Raw genomic sequence first — 13,678 nt, forward strand, 5'->3', positions numbered from 1 at the left:
CCAGGTATTTACTGATGGACATTCAACCTGGGTCCAAGGTACGATTATGGAAGGTATAGGCTGTGTCCATGGAATTACTGCTGGAGATACAGCCTGGGCCCATGGTGTGACTTTGGAAGTTGCAGCCTCTGTGCACAGATTTACCATTGGAGACTCAGCTTGTGTCCACAGGATAATGCTATCAGATTCAGGGTGTGTACAGAGATTTACTGCTGAAGATTCATCTGGGGCCCATGGTTTGATTGTATAAGACACATACTGTGTCCATGGTTTTATTGCTGGAGACTCATCCTGAATCTATTGTATCGTACTATCACCTACAGACTTTGTCCAGGGATTTATTGTGGGAAATTCAGGCTTGGTCCACAGCTTGTCTACATCAGCTATTTGTTGTGTCCAAGAATATCATGCTGGAGAACCATTCAGGATCCCCTGTGTGACTGTATAAGTTTCAGACTATGTCCAGGCATTTCCTACTATAAATTCAGCCTGATTCCATGGTAGGACCATATCAGCTGTAACATCTCTCCAGGGATTCATTGCTGCTGTTTTACCCGGAATCAATGATTGAGTCCAAGATACTGGTGGGTGTTCAGCGTGGGTCCATGGTTGGAATATATCTTGTTCCCAGGGAATTACTCCTAGAGTTTCAGCCAGAATCCATGTTGTGAGTATATCAGTTTCAGACTGTCTCCAAGGATGTAATAATAGTGATTCAGCCTGGATACACATTGTGACCATATCAGATATAGGAGAGTGTATCCATGAATTCATCACTAGTGATTCAGCTTGGGTCCCTAGTGTGATTATATCAGTTTCCAACTGTTTCAGGAATGTATTGCTGGAAACTCAACCTGGTTTCACAACATTATTGTTTCAGTATCAAAACGTATCCAGTTTTTTACTGCTGGCAGATAAGCCATGGTCCACAATGAGACTGGATTAAATTCAGATGGGAGCCAAGTATTTCCTTCTAGATATTCAGGCTGTAATTTTGTCCAAGGACTTACTGGTGTCATTTCATCAAGGGTCAATGGTATGACAGTTTCAGCTATAGTTTTTGCCCAGGGGTTCATTACTGGAAATCTATCCTGGATCCATTGTGGGACTGTCTTAGCTATAGGCTCTGTCAAAGGCAATAAGGCTGGAAGTTCTTTTTGGTTCCAAAATTTGACTTCATCACATACAGAATGTGTCCAGAGATTCACTGCTGGAGATTTGGCAATAGTCCACAGTATGATTGGATCAGTTTTCCTCAATAGATGGGTGGATGTTAATCCTTGAAATTCAGCCTTTGTCCATACTGTGACTGTATCTGATAACATATTTGTCCAAGAGTTTACTGTTGGAGTTTCAGTCTGGGTCCACAGTGGCACTGTGGAAGTTTCAGATTATGTCAGGGATTTAATTCTCAAGACTTTCCCTGAATGCATGGTGTTAATATAGTAGCTTCATTTTGTACCCAGGAATTGATTACACCAAAGTCTTTCTGAATCGAGTGTCTCAAAGTGTCATCTTCAACTTGGGTCCAGGATCTAACTTTATCACTTTCAACCTCACCCCAGAGTCTAAATGCATAATCTCATGATGTATCCAGTCTCTTAACTTATCAGTCACAGATCGGTTCCAAAACCTCACTATTGCAGTTTCAGACTGTATCTAATGATGATCTGTCAGAGTTACTGGTTCTCTCCACTGTGTGACTGTCTCTGCTTGAGACTGAAACAAAAGTTTGATATCAGCTTCAGTGTGATTCTAGGGTCTGCATTTATCACCTTCAGGTTGGGGCCCAGGTACCACTGTTTCCATTCCAGTTTGGGCCCAGTACCTAACTGGATCTGTTTCTGATTGGGTCCAATGTTCTTTTTTCCATTCTTCAGTCTGGGTTCTGGGTCTCAATATTTTAAATTTATGCTGAATCCAGGGTCTCATTCTTTCAATTTCAGTTTGTAACCATGGATTAATTGCACCAGCTTTCAGGCAAGTCAAGAGTCTTCTTGACTGAGTTTCTGCCTAGGCCCACATTTGGACTATGGCTGTTTCAGGCTGACTCCAGGGTCTGATCATGTCAACTTTAGAGTGAAGTAAGGGCTCAATTATGTTCATAATAGGAGGCATGTCTGCATCAGGGGTTTGAGTATAATAGCCTAATGTTTATTCAAGTTACTAAATCTATCCATTTGATTTGAGGGCCTGATCATACTGGTTTTATTTTGCATCCAAGACCTAATAGTGTCACCTTTTGACTTAGCACATGAATATGGAGTATGCAGTATAGAAGAAATCCAGAACCAAGTTGACTTAGGTTCCGCAAGAGTCCAGTATCCATCTGTCTTTTCTATAGTTTCTTGGGATCCAAATACGTTCAAGAGTAGCTGACACCATGGTTCAAAAATATGGGTTACTGTAGGATATGGAAATCCATCTTCACTGAGGGATGAATGAGCCCATAGTTCAATTTTATTAACTATGAAAGGTACTGGTGGAATCTAGTTGTAAGTTGATGGTTTAGCACCAGGGTTTAACTCTATGAGCTACATGATATGTTTGGTGTCTAATACTCTCTTCACTGGATTGAATCTGTTCCTGTTTTATAAGACACAAATTGTTTCCAAGTTGCAACTTCAGGAGTAATTTCTAGCCAAGGTCTAGCTACAATTTGTCCATGAGACAGAACATTAACAGATTGAACTTGAGACTGACCAGTATCAATCTCAGAAGGAACTTGAGATCCACCTAGGCGCCTTGAAAAGAGAAACCAGGATCCACCACTATTAACTAATGGTAGAGTATGAAGCCTAATTTTACTAGCTAATGTATTAATCCAGGATCTTGCTGAATCAGTCACAGCTTGATATTTATAATTTGTTGTCTTTTTCTGAGGAAGATTCCAGGGTATAGGTATAATAGCTGTTTGGGAGTTCTGGGGTCCAGAAAAAAAGAAATATTGAGAAGTGTCAGTTTCTGGGGTACTCCAGCATTCAGCTGTATCAGGATGATCCCACGGTTTGGCAACAGGAGAAATCCAGGATCATACCATTGGGAATTTGCTAGCTGAGGAGAGGTGACCACTTTGAAAGTGTAATAGTCTTTTGGCATGAAAAAAGTCTCTATTATTTGAACCAAAAACATTGAATAAGTATGCTGGTGCTTTCTGTTCACTGGGGAAGTGCTTAATCTTCTCCATGTTTGTACTGAGAATCCATGGAAGACCAAAGTGTCAGAGCCTATGTTACAGCTAAGTGTGTTTTGTGGACTATTTTCTACTCCAGGAGGAAAATTGCACGGTAGGGAACAAATACGACCCAGTGGTTTCTGGGATATCTTGATAGGCCATCTAATCCAAGATATGTAAAACCTGTCCTGATGACAAGAACAGGGTCATAAACAGGCTTCTGAGGTATCACTGACCAGGCCTACCAGTTCCCAGTGACAGCCAAAGAGGGAAAGAATGGACTATTTTGCTGTACCTGAATGGGTGGAAACAAAGATAACCATATATATTAGAAATACATATAGACATATAGTATACATGTATTAAAATATATAATGTATAAATTACATATATATGCAATACATATATGTTAATTATAAAATACACAGACACATATATTGTGTATGTTTAGGGATACTTATATTTATAAATTAGTTATATAGCTTATATGGTTTATACATATATTAAATTATAAGTGTAAATTATACTTTTCTATTACATGTAAATTTCATATTACTTGATGGACAGTATTAAATATTACATGGTACATACTTCAAGAGTTCCACATAACATTTAGGCACAAATAATTCTAACTATGTTTAAAAGAGTAAAATAAAATACCAGAAGCAAATTAGTGGAAAGTTCTCAACAATAAAAAATCACCTACATACGCAACATGATTATCTGAAGATTACTCATGTTCTTTGTCATGTAATTTTAGGCAAAGCACAATTTATACAGTCATATGAAATGAGTGTTTGTATCACCTCCTCTGCCATTATGTTTGTTGAAGCCATCATCATTTGTTTGGCCTCTCTGCTTGATTCTGATGCCCACTTGTAGCTAACATTTTGTTCTCCCTATAGCCGCAATTACCCTCAGAGGAAAAGCACTTATTCTAAAATTGACTACATAATTTGAAGTAAAACACTCCTCAGCAAATGCAAAAGAATAGAAATCATTAAAAAAAAAAAACAGTTTCTCAGGCCACAGTGCAATCAAATTAGAACTCAATATTTAAAAACTCACTCAAAACTGCACAATTACATGGAAACTGAACAACTTGCTCCTGAATGACTACTTGGTAAATAATGAAGTGAAGGCAGAAATAAATATGTTCTTTGAAACCAATGTGAAAAAAGACAAGTTACCAGACTCTCTGGGAAACATTTAAAGCAGTGTTTCAAGGGAAATTTACAGCACTTAATGTCCACAACAGAAAGTAGGAGATAACTAAAATCAGCACACTAACATCAAAATTAAAAGAACAAGAGAACACAAACAAGAGCAAGCGAATTAAAAAGCTAGCAGAAGATAAGAAATAACTAAGATCAGAGCAGAACTGAAGGAGATAGAGACATGAAAAACCCTTCAAAACATCAATGAATCCAGGAGCTGGTTTTTTGAAAAGATCAACAAATACATAGACCACTAGCCAGACTAATAAAGAAGAAAAGAGAGAAGAATCAGAAGAATCAAAAAGACACAATAAAAAGTGATAAAGGGGAGATCACCACTGATTCCACAGAAATGCAAATTACCATCAGAGAATACTATAAATACCTCCATGCAAAGGAACTAGAAAATCTAGATGAAATGGATAAATTCCTGGATGCACACACTCTCCCAAGTCTAAACCAGGAAGAAGTCATATCCCTGAATAGACCAATAACAAGTTCTGAAATTGAGGCAGTAATTAATAGCCTACCAATGAAAAAGAAAAAAAAGTCCAGGACTAGACAGATTCACAGATGAATTCTACCAGAGGTACAAAGAGGAACTGATACCATTCATTCTGAAAACATGCCAAACTATAGAAAAAGAGGAAATCCTCCGTAACTCCTTTTATGAGGCCAGCATCATTCTGATAACCAAATCTGGCAGAGAAACCGCAAAAAAAGAAAATTTCAGGCCAATTTCCCTGATGAATATTGATGCAAAAATCCTCAATGAAATAAAGGCTAATAGAATCCAGCAGCACATCAAAAAGTGTATTCACCATGATCAAGTTGGGTTCATACCTGGGATGCAGGCTGATTCAACATAAGCAAATCAATAAACATAATCCATCACATAAACAGAACCAATGAAAAAACCACATGATTATCTCAATATATCCAGAAAAGCCCTTCCACAAAATTCAACACCCCTTCATGGTAAAAACTCTTAATAAACTATGTATTGATGGAACATATTTCAAAATAATAGAAGCTACTTATGACAGACCTACAGCCAATATCATACTGAATGGCAGAACCTGGAAGCTTTCCCTTTGAAAACCTGCAGAAGACAAAAATGCCCCCTCTCTCACCCCTCCTATTCACCACAGTATCGGAAGTTCTGACCAGGGCAATTAGGAAAGACAAAGAAATAAAGGGTATTCAAATAGGAAAAGAGGAAGTCTTGTAGTCTGTTTTTGCAGACTACAAGACTGTATATTTAGAAAACCCCACTGTCTGAGCTCAAAATTTCCTTAAGCTGATAAGCAACTTCAGCAAAGTCTCAAGATACAAAATCAATGTGCAAAAATCACAAGCATTCCTATATATCAACAGCAGACAGAGAGTCAAATCATGTGTGAATTCACACAGTTGCTACAAGGAGAATAAAATACCTAGGGATACAACTTACAAGAGATGTGAAGGACCTCTTCAAGGAGAACTACAAACCACTGCTCAAGGAAATAAGAGAGGACACAAATCAATGGAAAAACATTTCATGCTCATTATAGGAAGAATCAATATCATGAAAATGACCATACTGCCCAAAGTAATTTATAGATTCAATGCTATTCCCATCAAGCTACCATTGAATTTCTTCACAGAATTGTTAAAAAGTATTTTAAACTTCATATGGAGCCAAAAAGAGCCCACATAGCCAAGACAATCCTAAGCAAAAAGAACAATGCTGGAGGCATCAAGCTACCTGAATTCAAATTATAATACAAGGCTACAGTAACCAAAATAGCATGGGACTGGTATCAAAACAGAGATATAGACCAGTGAGACAGAACAGAAGCCTCAGAAGTAACACCACACTGGTACAACCATATGATCCTTGACAAACCTGACAAAAACAAGCAATGGGCAAAGGATTCCCTGTTTAATAAATGTTGTTGGGAAAACTGGCTAGCCATATGCACAAAACTGAAACTACACCCTTTCCTTACACCTTATACAAAAATAAGCTCAAGATGGATTAAAGACTTAAATGTAAGACCTAAAACCAAAAAAGGCCTAGAAGATAAACCTAGGCAATACCATTTAGGACATAGGCATGAGCAAACACCTCATGTCTAAAGCACCAAAAGCAATGGCAATAAAAGCAAAATTGACAAATGGAATCTAAGTAAACTAAAGAGCTTCTGACAGCAAAGGAAATTATCATTAGAGTGAACAGGCAACCTATAGAATAGGAGACAATTTTTGCACTCTATCCATCTGACAAAGGACCAATACCCACAATCTACAAAGAACTTAAGCAAATTTACAATAAAAAAACCAACCCATCATAAAGTGGGTGAAGGGTATGAACAGACACTTCTCAAAAGAAGACATTTATGCAGCTGACAAAAATATGAAAAAAAGCTCATCATCAATGGTCATTAGAGAAATGCAAATCAAAACCATAATGAGATACCATCTCAGGCCAGTTAGAATGGTGATCATTAAAAAGTCAGGAAACAACACATGCTGGAGAGGATGTGGAGAAAAAGAATGCTTTTACACTGTTGATGGGACTGTAAATTAGTTCGACCATTGTGGAGTACAGACAGGTTATTCCTCAAGGATCTAAAACTAGAAATACCATTTGACCCAGCATTCCCATTATGGGTTGTATATCCAAAGGATTGTCAATCATTCTACTATAAAGACACATTCACACTTATGTTTATTGAGGCATTGTTCACAATAGCAAAGACTTGGAACCAACCCAAATGTCCATCAATGATAGCGTGGATAAAGAAAATGTGGCACATATACACAATGGAATAGTAAGCAGCCATAAAAAAGTATGAGTTCATATCCTTTGCAGGGACATGGGTAAAGCTGGAAAGCATCATTCTCAGCAAACTAACACAAGAACAGAAAGCCAAACACTGCATGTTCTCTCTTATAAGCTGGAGTTAAAAAATGAGAACACATGGACACAGGAAAGGCAACATCACACACTGGGCCTTTAGTGGGCTGGAGGGCTAGGGGAGGGATAGCGTTAGGAGAAATACCTAATGTATATGATGGGTTGATGGGTGCAGCAAACCACCATGGCACGTGTATACCTATGTAACAAAACTGCACATCTGCACATGTACCCCTGAACTTAAAGTATATAAAAAAGGAAATACATATAGACATATAGTATATCTGCATTAAAATATATAATGCATACATTTCATCTATATGCAATACATATATGTTAGTTATAACATATACAGATACATATATTATGTATGTTTAGGAATACTTAGATTTATAAGTTAGTTATATAGCTTATATGGTTTATATATATTAAATTATAAGATATTAACTTAAAAGTATAAATTATACATTTCTATCACATGCAAATTTCATATTACTTGATTGACAGTAATAAATTTTACATGGTACATACTACATGAGTTCCATGTAACATTTAGGTATAAATAATTGTAACACTGGTTAAAAAAGTGAAATCAAATACCAGAGGGAATTTAGAAGAAAGTTCAAAACAATAAAAAATCACCTACATACTCAACATCATTATCTGCATATTACTTATGCCCTCAGCCAAGTAACTTTATGCAAAGCACAACTTATACAGTCACATGAAACGACTGCATGTATCACCTCCTCTGCCATTACATTTGTTGAAGCATCATCATTTGTTTAGTTTCTCAGCTTGAATCTGATACTCACTTGCAGCTTACAGTTTGTTCTCCAAGTAGTCAGAATTATACTCAGAATAAACAAAAGGATTTGTCTTTGATCTCACTTAAGTGTTTTCCTTTGTTCATCTTGCCACATGTTGGGAGTATGACTACTTGCTTAATTCTAGTCTCTGAATTATTTCAATGGTTATTTTGTCTGCCTGAAATTCTCTTCCTCCAAATGTCTGCCTAGATTTCTTCCCCAAGGGTTTAGTCTTTGCTCAAGTAAAGCATTTTAAAGGCATGTGACTCCAAAAACACTTTTTCCAACATCTTTGCATCACCTAATTAACTATGAACTATAGTTGATGTAAAAAATGTTTGTAAAATGTGCTTAGGTTAAATGTGCCAGTGTTATTGATAGTACCCTTAATACTTTTAGTCTTTGCACGGAAAAGCAATAAAACTAGAACAAGCCAGGAAACCACCTTTTCAAAGTTGTGGTAGGCGGAGACCACCACCTTCTTCAAAAAACAGGATACCTGCAGGAAGTCTGAGATCTGGAAGACGAAGTAGTGGAGGAACAAGAGGGTGGCTTCTCTCATATGAAGGACACTTCGGTAATGTTTTAAAATATAAAAATGGAACCACAGGACTGAAAGAAAGTAAGTTTGACGATATCAAATTTTCTCAATTTTATCTATTTCCTTTATGAACAGAAAATTAACTTACAGATAAAATTATTTCTAAGTACTAAAGGTGTATTATCAGAATGATTGAACTAATATCTAAAATTCATTTTAAAGTTGTAATAACTTTGCATTGAAATAACAAAAATTTGAAACTGAGTTGTGTTTATGAATGCTGATTGCCTGCACTCAACAAGTTTTCTGCAGAACTCATTTATATTCATTATACTTTAGAGTTTTCAACTTTGGGGCCCAGAACTTCATATCAGTTGTAACATCAAAATAGGATGGAATATTTAAAATTTTCCAACAGGAAAAAAGTAACTCAGTACTTAAGATTGATTTTGCAATATTTGTTTTTTTGTGTATACATGTGCTAACATCTATGCAAATCTATTGCTTTGTAATTTTGATAGAGAGTTTGTACATTGGTCTGCCATAAAGCATTTTCAATTTAAGAAACGTAGAACTTTAATTTCTGAAAACAGTCAGTGACTCTGGAAAGGTCTAATAACCACGGCTTCACAGATATATATATGTATCTTTCTTTGCTGAAGGATGAGTCACTGAAAATGATATTTATGAGTGATTTACACCATAGAAATGAGGGGTCGATTTTTACGTAAAAAAGAAAAACTAACCATATATTTGAAAACAAAACAAAACAAAACAAAATGATTGGATGGGCTGGGTGAGATGGCTCATGCCTGTTATCTCAGAACTTGGGAAGTATGGGATGGGGGGACCACAAGGTCAGGAGTTCCAGACAAACATGGTGAAACCCTGTCTCTCCTAAAGGTATAAAAAATTAGCCTGGCATGGTAGCTTGCACCTGTAATCCCAGCTACTTGGCTGAGGCAGGAGAATCACTGGAATCTGGGAGGTGGAAGCTGCAGTGAGGTGAGATCACACGATTGCACTGTAGCCTGGGGTAATAGGGCAAGAGTCCATCTCAATAACAAATAAATAAATAAATAAATAAATAAATAAATAAATAAATATATCAGTTAACTTGTATTGTCTATTAACAAACCTTCAAAAATCTATCATTTATTTTTGGGTTTTAATAACCAGATGTGTAATTAACTGGAGATGTTCTTTTGAAGCTGAAATTGCAGTGTTTGCTCCATTTTAAGATGCATAGTTTCATGATTATTTTGTCTCCGTTGATCTTGAGGGTGAGGTTCAATAATATTCTGTCATGTAAGAGAATGTGTGTATTCTAACCTGTAACGCCACCTGGCAATCGGCATATGTCTATATTTTTTGTAGATATATGAAAAATATTTTTATATTATGTAATATGCAATTCTTAAAGATTATTAAAATTTAACAGTCTAATCTGAAAATCAGTGTTTTATAAGGGAATTGTAAGAATTCTATATTCTGTTAACAAATTTTAGAGGTAAGGTATTTTCCTGACGTATCACTTTTTGATATTGTAAATATTTGAGTTTCTTTGAATAGAATTTAGTTTATCTTTATCATATGCTTTGAAAATTTTTCCTCATAACAGAATGATATAAAGTCATTTATCATTTTTCTTTTAATATTTTTATGTATAGTATACTTAGACATTTTACTGATCAATATCTGCTCCCTGTTCACTCCCTACTTTTCCCACATCTCTCTCATAGAAAATATTATGATTCTTGAGTTTCTTTCTAGATTTTCTAAATGGAGTTTTCTTGCTTGAATTGTACTAATTTCATATAAAAATGTTAATTTTATTAGTTTAGACAAATGTGAATTTGTAAGATTATAATATGTAGAAAATCTTTATAAAAAACTAAAACTTAGCCATTTAAGAAACAGTGATGTTAGTTAACTAAGGAGTTTGTTTGAGGCCGGGCGCAGTGGCTCACGCCTGTAATCCCAGCACTTTGGGAGGCCGAGGAGGGCAGATCACGAGGTCAGGAGATCGAGACCATCCTGGCTAACACAGTGAAACCCTGTCTGTACTAAAAACACACACACGCACAAAAATAGCCAGGTGTGGTGGTGGGCACCTGTAGTCCCAGCCACTCAGGAGGCAGAGGCAGGAGAATGGCATGAACCTGGAGGCTGAGCTTGCAGTGAGCCAAGATCGTGCCACTGCACCCCAGCCTGGGTGAAAGAGCAAGACCCCACCTCAAAAAAAAGAAAAAGAAAAAAAAGAGTTTGTTTGAAATGCAGATGATGGTGGATACACTCTTGATCTCAACATGAGTTATTCTAGGGGACTCACTCCAGTTAAAAGTGGTCCCTCTTCAAGAAGTGGAGGGCCTCCTCCTAAAAATCTGCTCCTTCTGCTGTGGCAAGAAGCAATAGTTGGATGGGAGGCCAAGGTAAATGCTACCTGATAGAAAGACCATAGTTTTTGTAGGACTAAAAATGAGCCATTTTACCTGGATGCTTAACTTTAAGTTTATCAAACAAAATAGAAGTGACATACACATTGGCTTAATTGGTGATCGATCACTTTGAGTATAGTTTCTCTCTCACTAGGTACATTTCAGGTTTATGGTGAAGAAATACTCCAGCTTCTCATTGCAGATCAAGGAATTGATTAGAGTGAGGCCAACGTTTCTTTTAATCCTGTGTTTGCTAGAGGATTCCCCTTTATTTTTCTAAAAGCTCCTAGCAGTATTCTTTGATGGTAGGCTTCTTCATCTAATGAATTCTTCCATTTCCTAGGTCCCGTGGTAATGGTCCCCTGATGTTCCAATCTGAAAATTGCTTGTTCAGCTTCTTTGTTGGGTTGGAGTCTTGTTCTTACCAGGTCAGAGTGCGTTGGTGAGATGATGGCTCACTACAGCCTCAAATTCCTGGGCTCAAGCAATTCTCCTGTTTCAGCCTCCTGAGATGCTGCAACTACAGGCATGCACCACTACACCTAGCTAAATTTTTTTCCTATTTTTTTGTGGAGAGAGGATCTCACTACATTTTCAAAACTGACATTAAAGCCTGGGGCTTGAGCAGTCCAGCTGCCTCAGCCTTCTACACTGGCTCACAGTGTCAGCCACTGAGCTGGGCCATCCAGCTTCTGAGACCTCAATAAGCTTATGTGCAAGGCATTCTTCCTGCTTATATGAAGATTCAAAAGAACTACAAGAGCATTTAGCAGAAAAGGAGTCACTGGGCTTAAATATAATTTAAAAATAAATTCAAGGCTTGAAAGGTAGACATGAAGGAGTTCAATATTCTTAAGTGAGCATCGCAGAAGGACGGTGTTGTGAAATATAAGGGGATGTAAATCAATAATTAAGATTGTACCGGGAGGTTTAAACATTAACAGAAGATCCTTAGTGTAAAATTTGAAATTATTTGAGGAGAGTACTTAGAACTAAGCAACACGAGGTGAGCAGTAGGATTTAATAGAAGCAGTATTTTTCAGAAGGATAATTTTAAGATTGCAGACTAAACAGAAGAAAGCAAGACAATAAATAAAAGTTCTTAGCAAAGAAGTTTAAGCAGAACAAATTAAAATTCTTACTTAGTCCTCCATCCTAATATGGAGGAAACTGAAAACCGACATTTTCAATTTTACATTTCATATGTAGACTGTCAGTGAAGCTAGGTATTTATTGACTTCAGGACACAAAAGCCAACATATTTCATTGGAAAATTCGCTAGTGAACATATCATACGTGAAAGGCTGACATTTAAGGAATAGCTAGTGAAGAGGATATTAAAGAAGAACCTTCTCTATTTTGAAATAGCAACAATGTGGTAATGACCCCTTTAACGTTACTGGTTATTGAAATAAAAGTAAATGTTGGCCATCATTAGAAAATCTTCACTAATACATTTTAATTTGTCAACATTAGACAGCCACTTAGAGATAGAGCCACTTAGAGTCAACATAGAGCCAGCCACTTAGAGATAAAGGAGAACTTTTATGTAAAAATTTAGCATGTAGTCATTCAAAGGTAGCAGTATTTGTGTGTGTGAGATGAATTTAACAACATGGGAAAATTTACCTTCTTCAGCTGAGAAAGGACAATTTATGTAAACTTTAAAATCAGTGAAAAGTTTGATGGTTTTACATGTTTTCCCTCTGTCATTAGTAGTCATCAGTCATTCATGTGAAGAGGAAAATAATAACTAAGCTGTTATTAACATTACAAATGAACTTTACCTGAGAATTAGTGTTAGCCTTCAGCTTCATTAGAAGAACTGGCCTTGCAGGAGCCATGGGATTATCCAAAGCCATAAGAAATATTCTCAGTGTCATGATTGGCTAGTAATTTAGGAAACAAAGAATGGAGTCATAGAAGCAATAATTTTAAAAAGTTGTTTGAGAGAAGATAAAATAGTGTTTCAGATCTGGTGTTCTTTACATAATGTTCCATCACGTGAGTGTTAAATATCCCATATCACGTGGAAGAGAGAATTATGGAGGTCCTCCATGCAGAGTGACAATCTCTTCCTGGATAAATGACCATATGTCACCAAGAGATGATGGTTATGCAATTAAGGAGAGTTAAAGGAAAAATGAAATAAAATAGTTGATTTTTTTTGTTGTGCTGATGAAATTCACATAACAAAAGTACATATTATAAGGTAAAGAGTTAAGTGGTGTTTAATACATTCTGTGTCATGCAACAACTACCTCCATCGAGTTCCAAAACATTTTCATGATTCCAAGCTAAAACTCCAACTACCAGTTAAGCAGTTCCTTCCATTTTCTCCCTTCCCTCAGCTGCTAGCAAACACCAGTCAGTGTTCCACCTCTGAATTTATCTGTTGTGGGTACTTAATGTTAATGGGCTCAAACACTACATGACTTTTTGCATCTGTCTCTTTTCCCTTTGCATGATGTTTCGAAGGTTCATTTACATTGCAGCACTTCACTCCTTCCACAAACTGTTAACCCATTATTTTATTTGGGGTGTTTCCACCACAGTGTTTCTATGCACCAATATTTGTTTGAGTATACTTATTCGA

The 13,678-nt window shown here is 36.6% G+C and overlaps 1 pseudogene; it reads left to right on the plus strand.

Moving 5' to 3' along the window:
• Positions 1-13,678, plus strand: part of LOC107966130 (RNA-binding motif protein, Y chromosome, family 1 member F/J-like) — a 366,174-nt pseudogene that overhangs the window by 5,780 nt on the left and 346,716 nt on the right.

This window comes from Pan troglodytes, chromosome Y, assembly GCF_028858775.2.
Source record: "Pan troglodytes isolate AG18354 chromosome Y, NHGRI_mPanTro3-v2.0_pri, whole genome shotgun sequence".
NCBI classification, from domain to species: Eukaryota; Metazoa; Chordata; class Mammalia; order Primates; family Hominidae; genus Pan; species Pan troglodytes.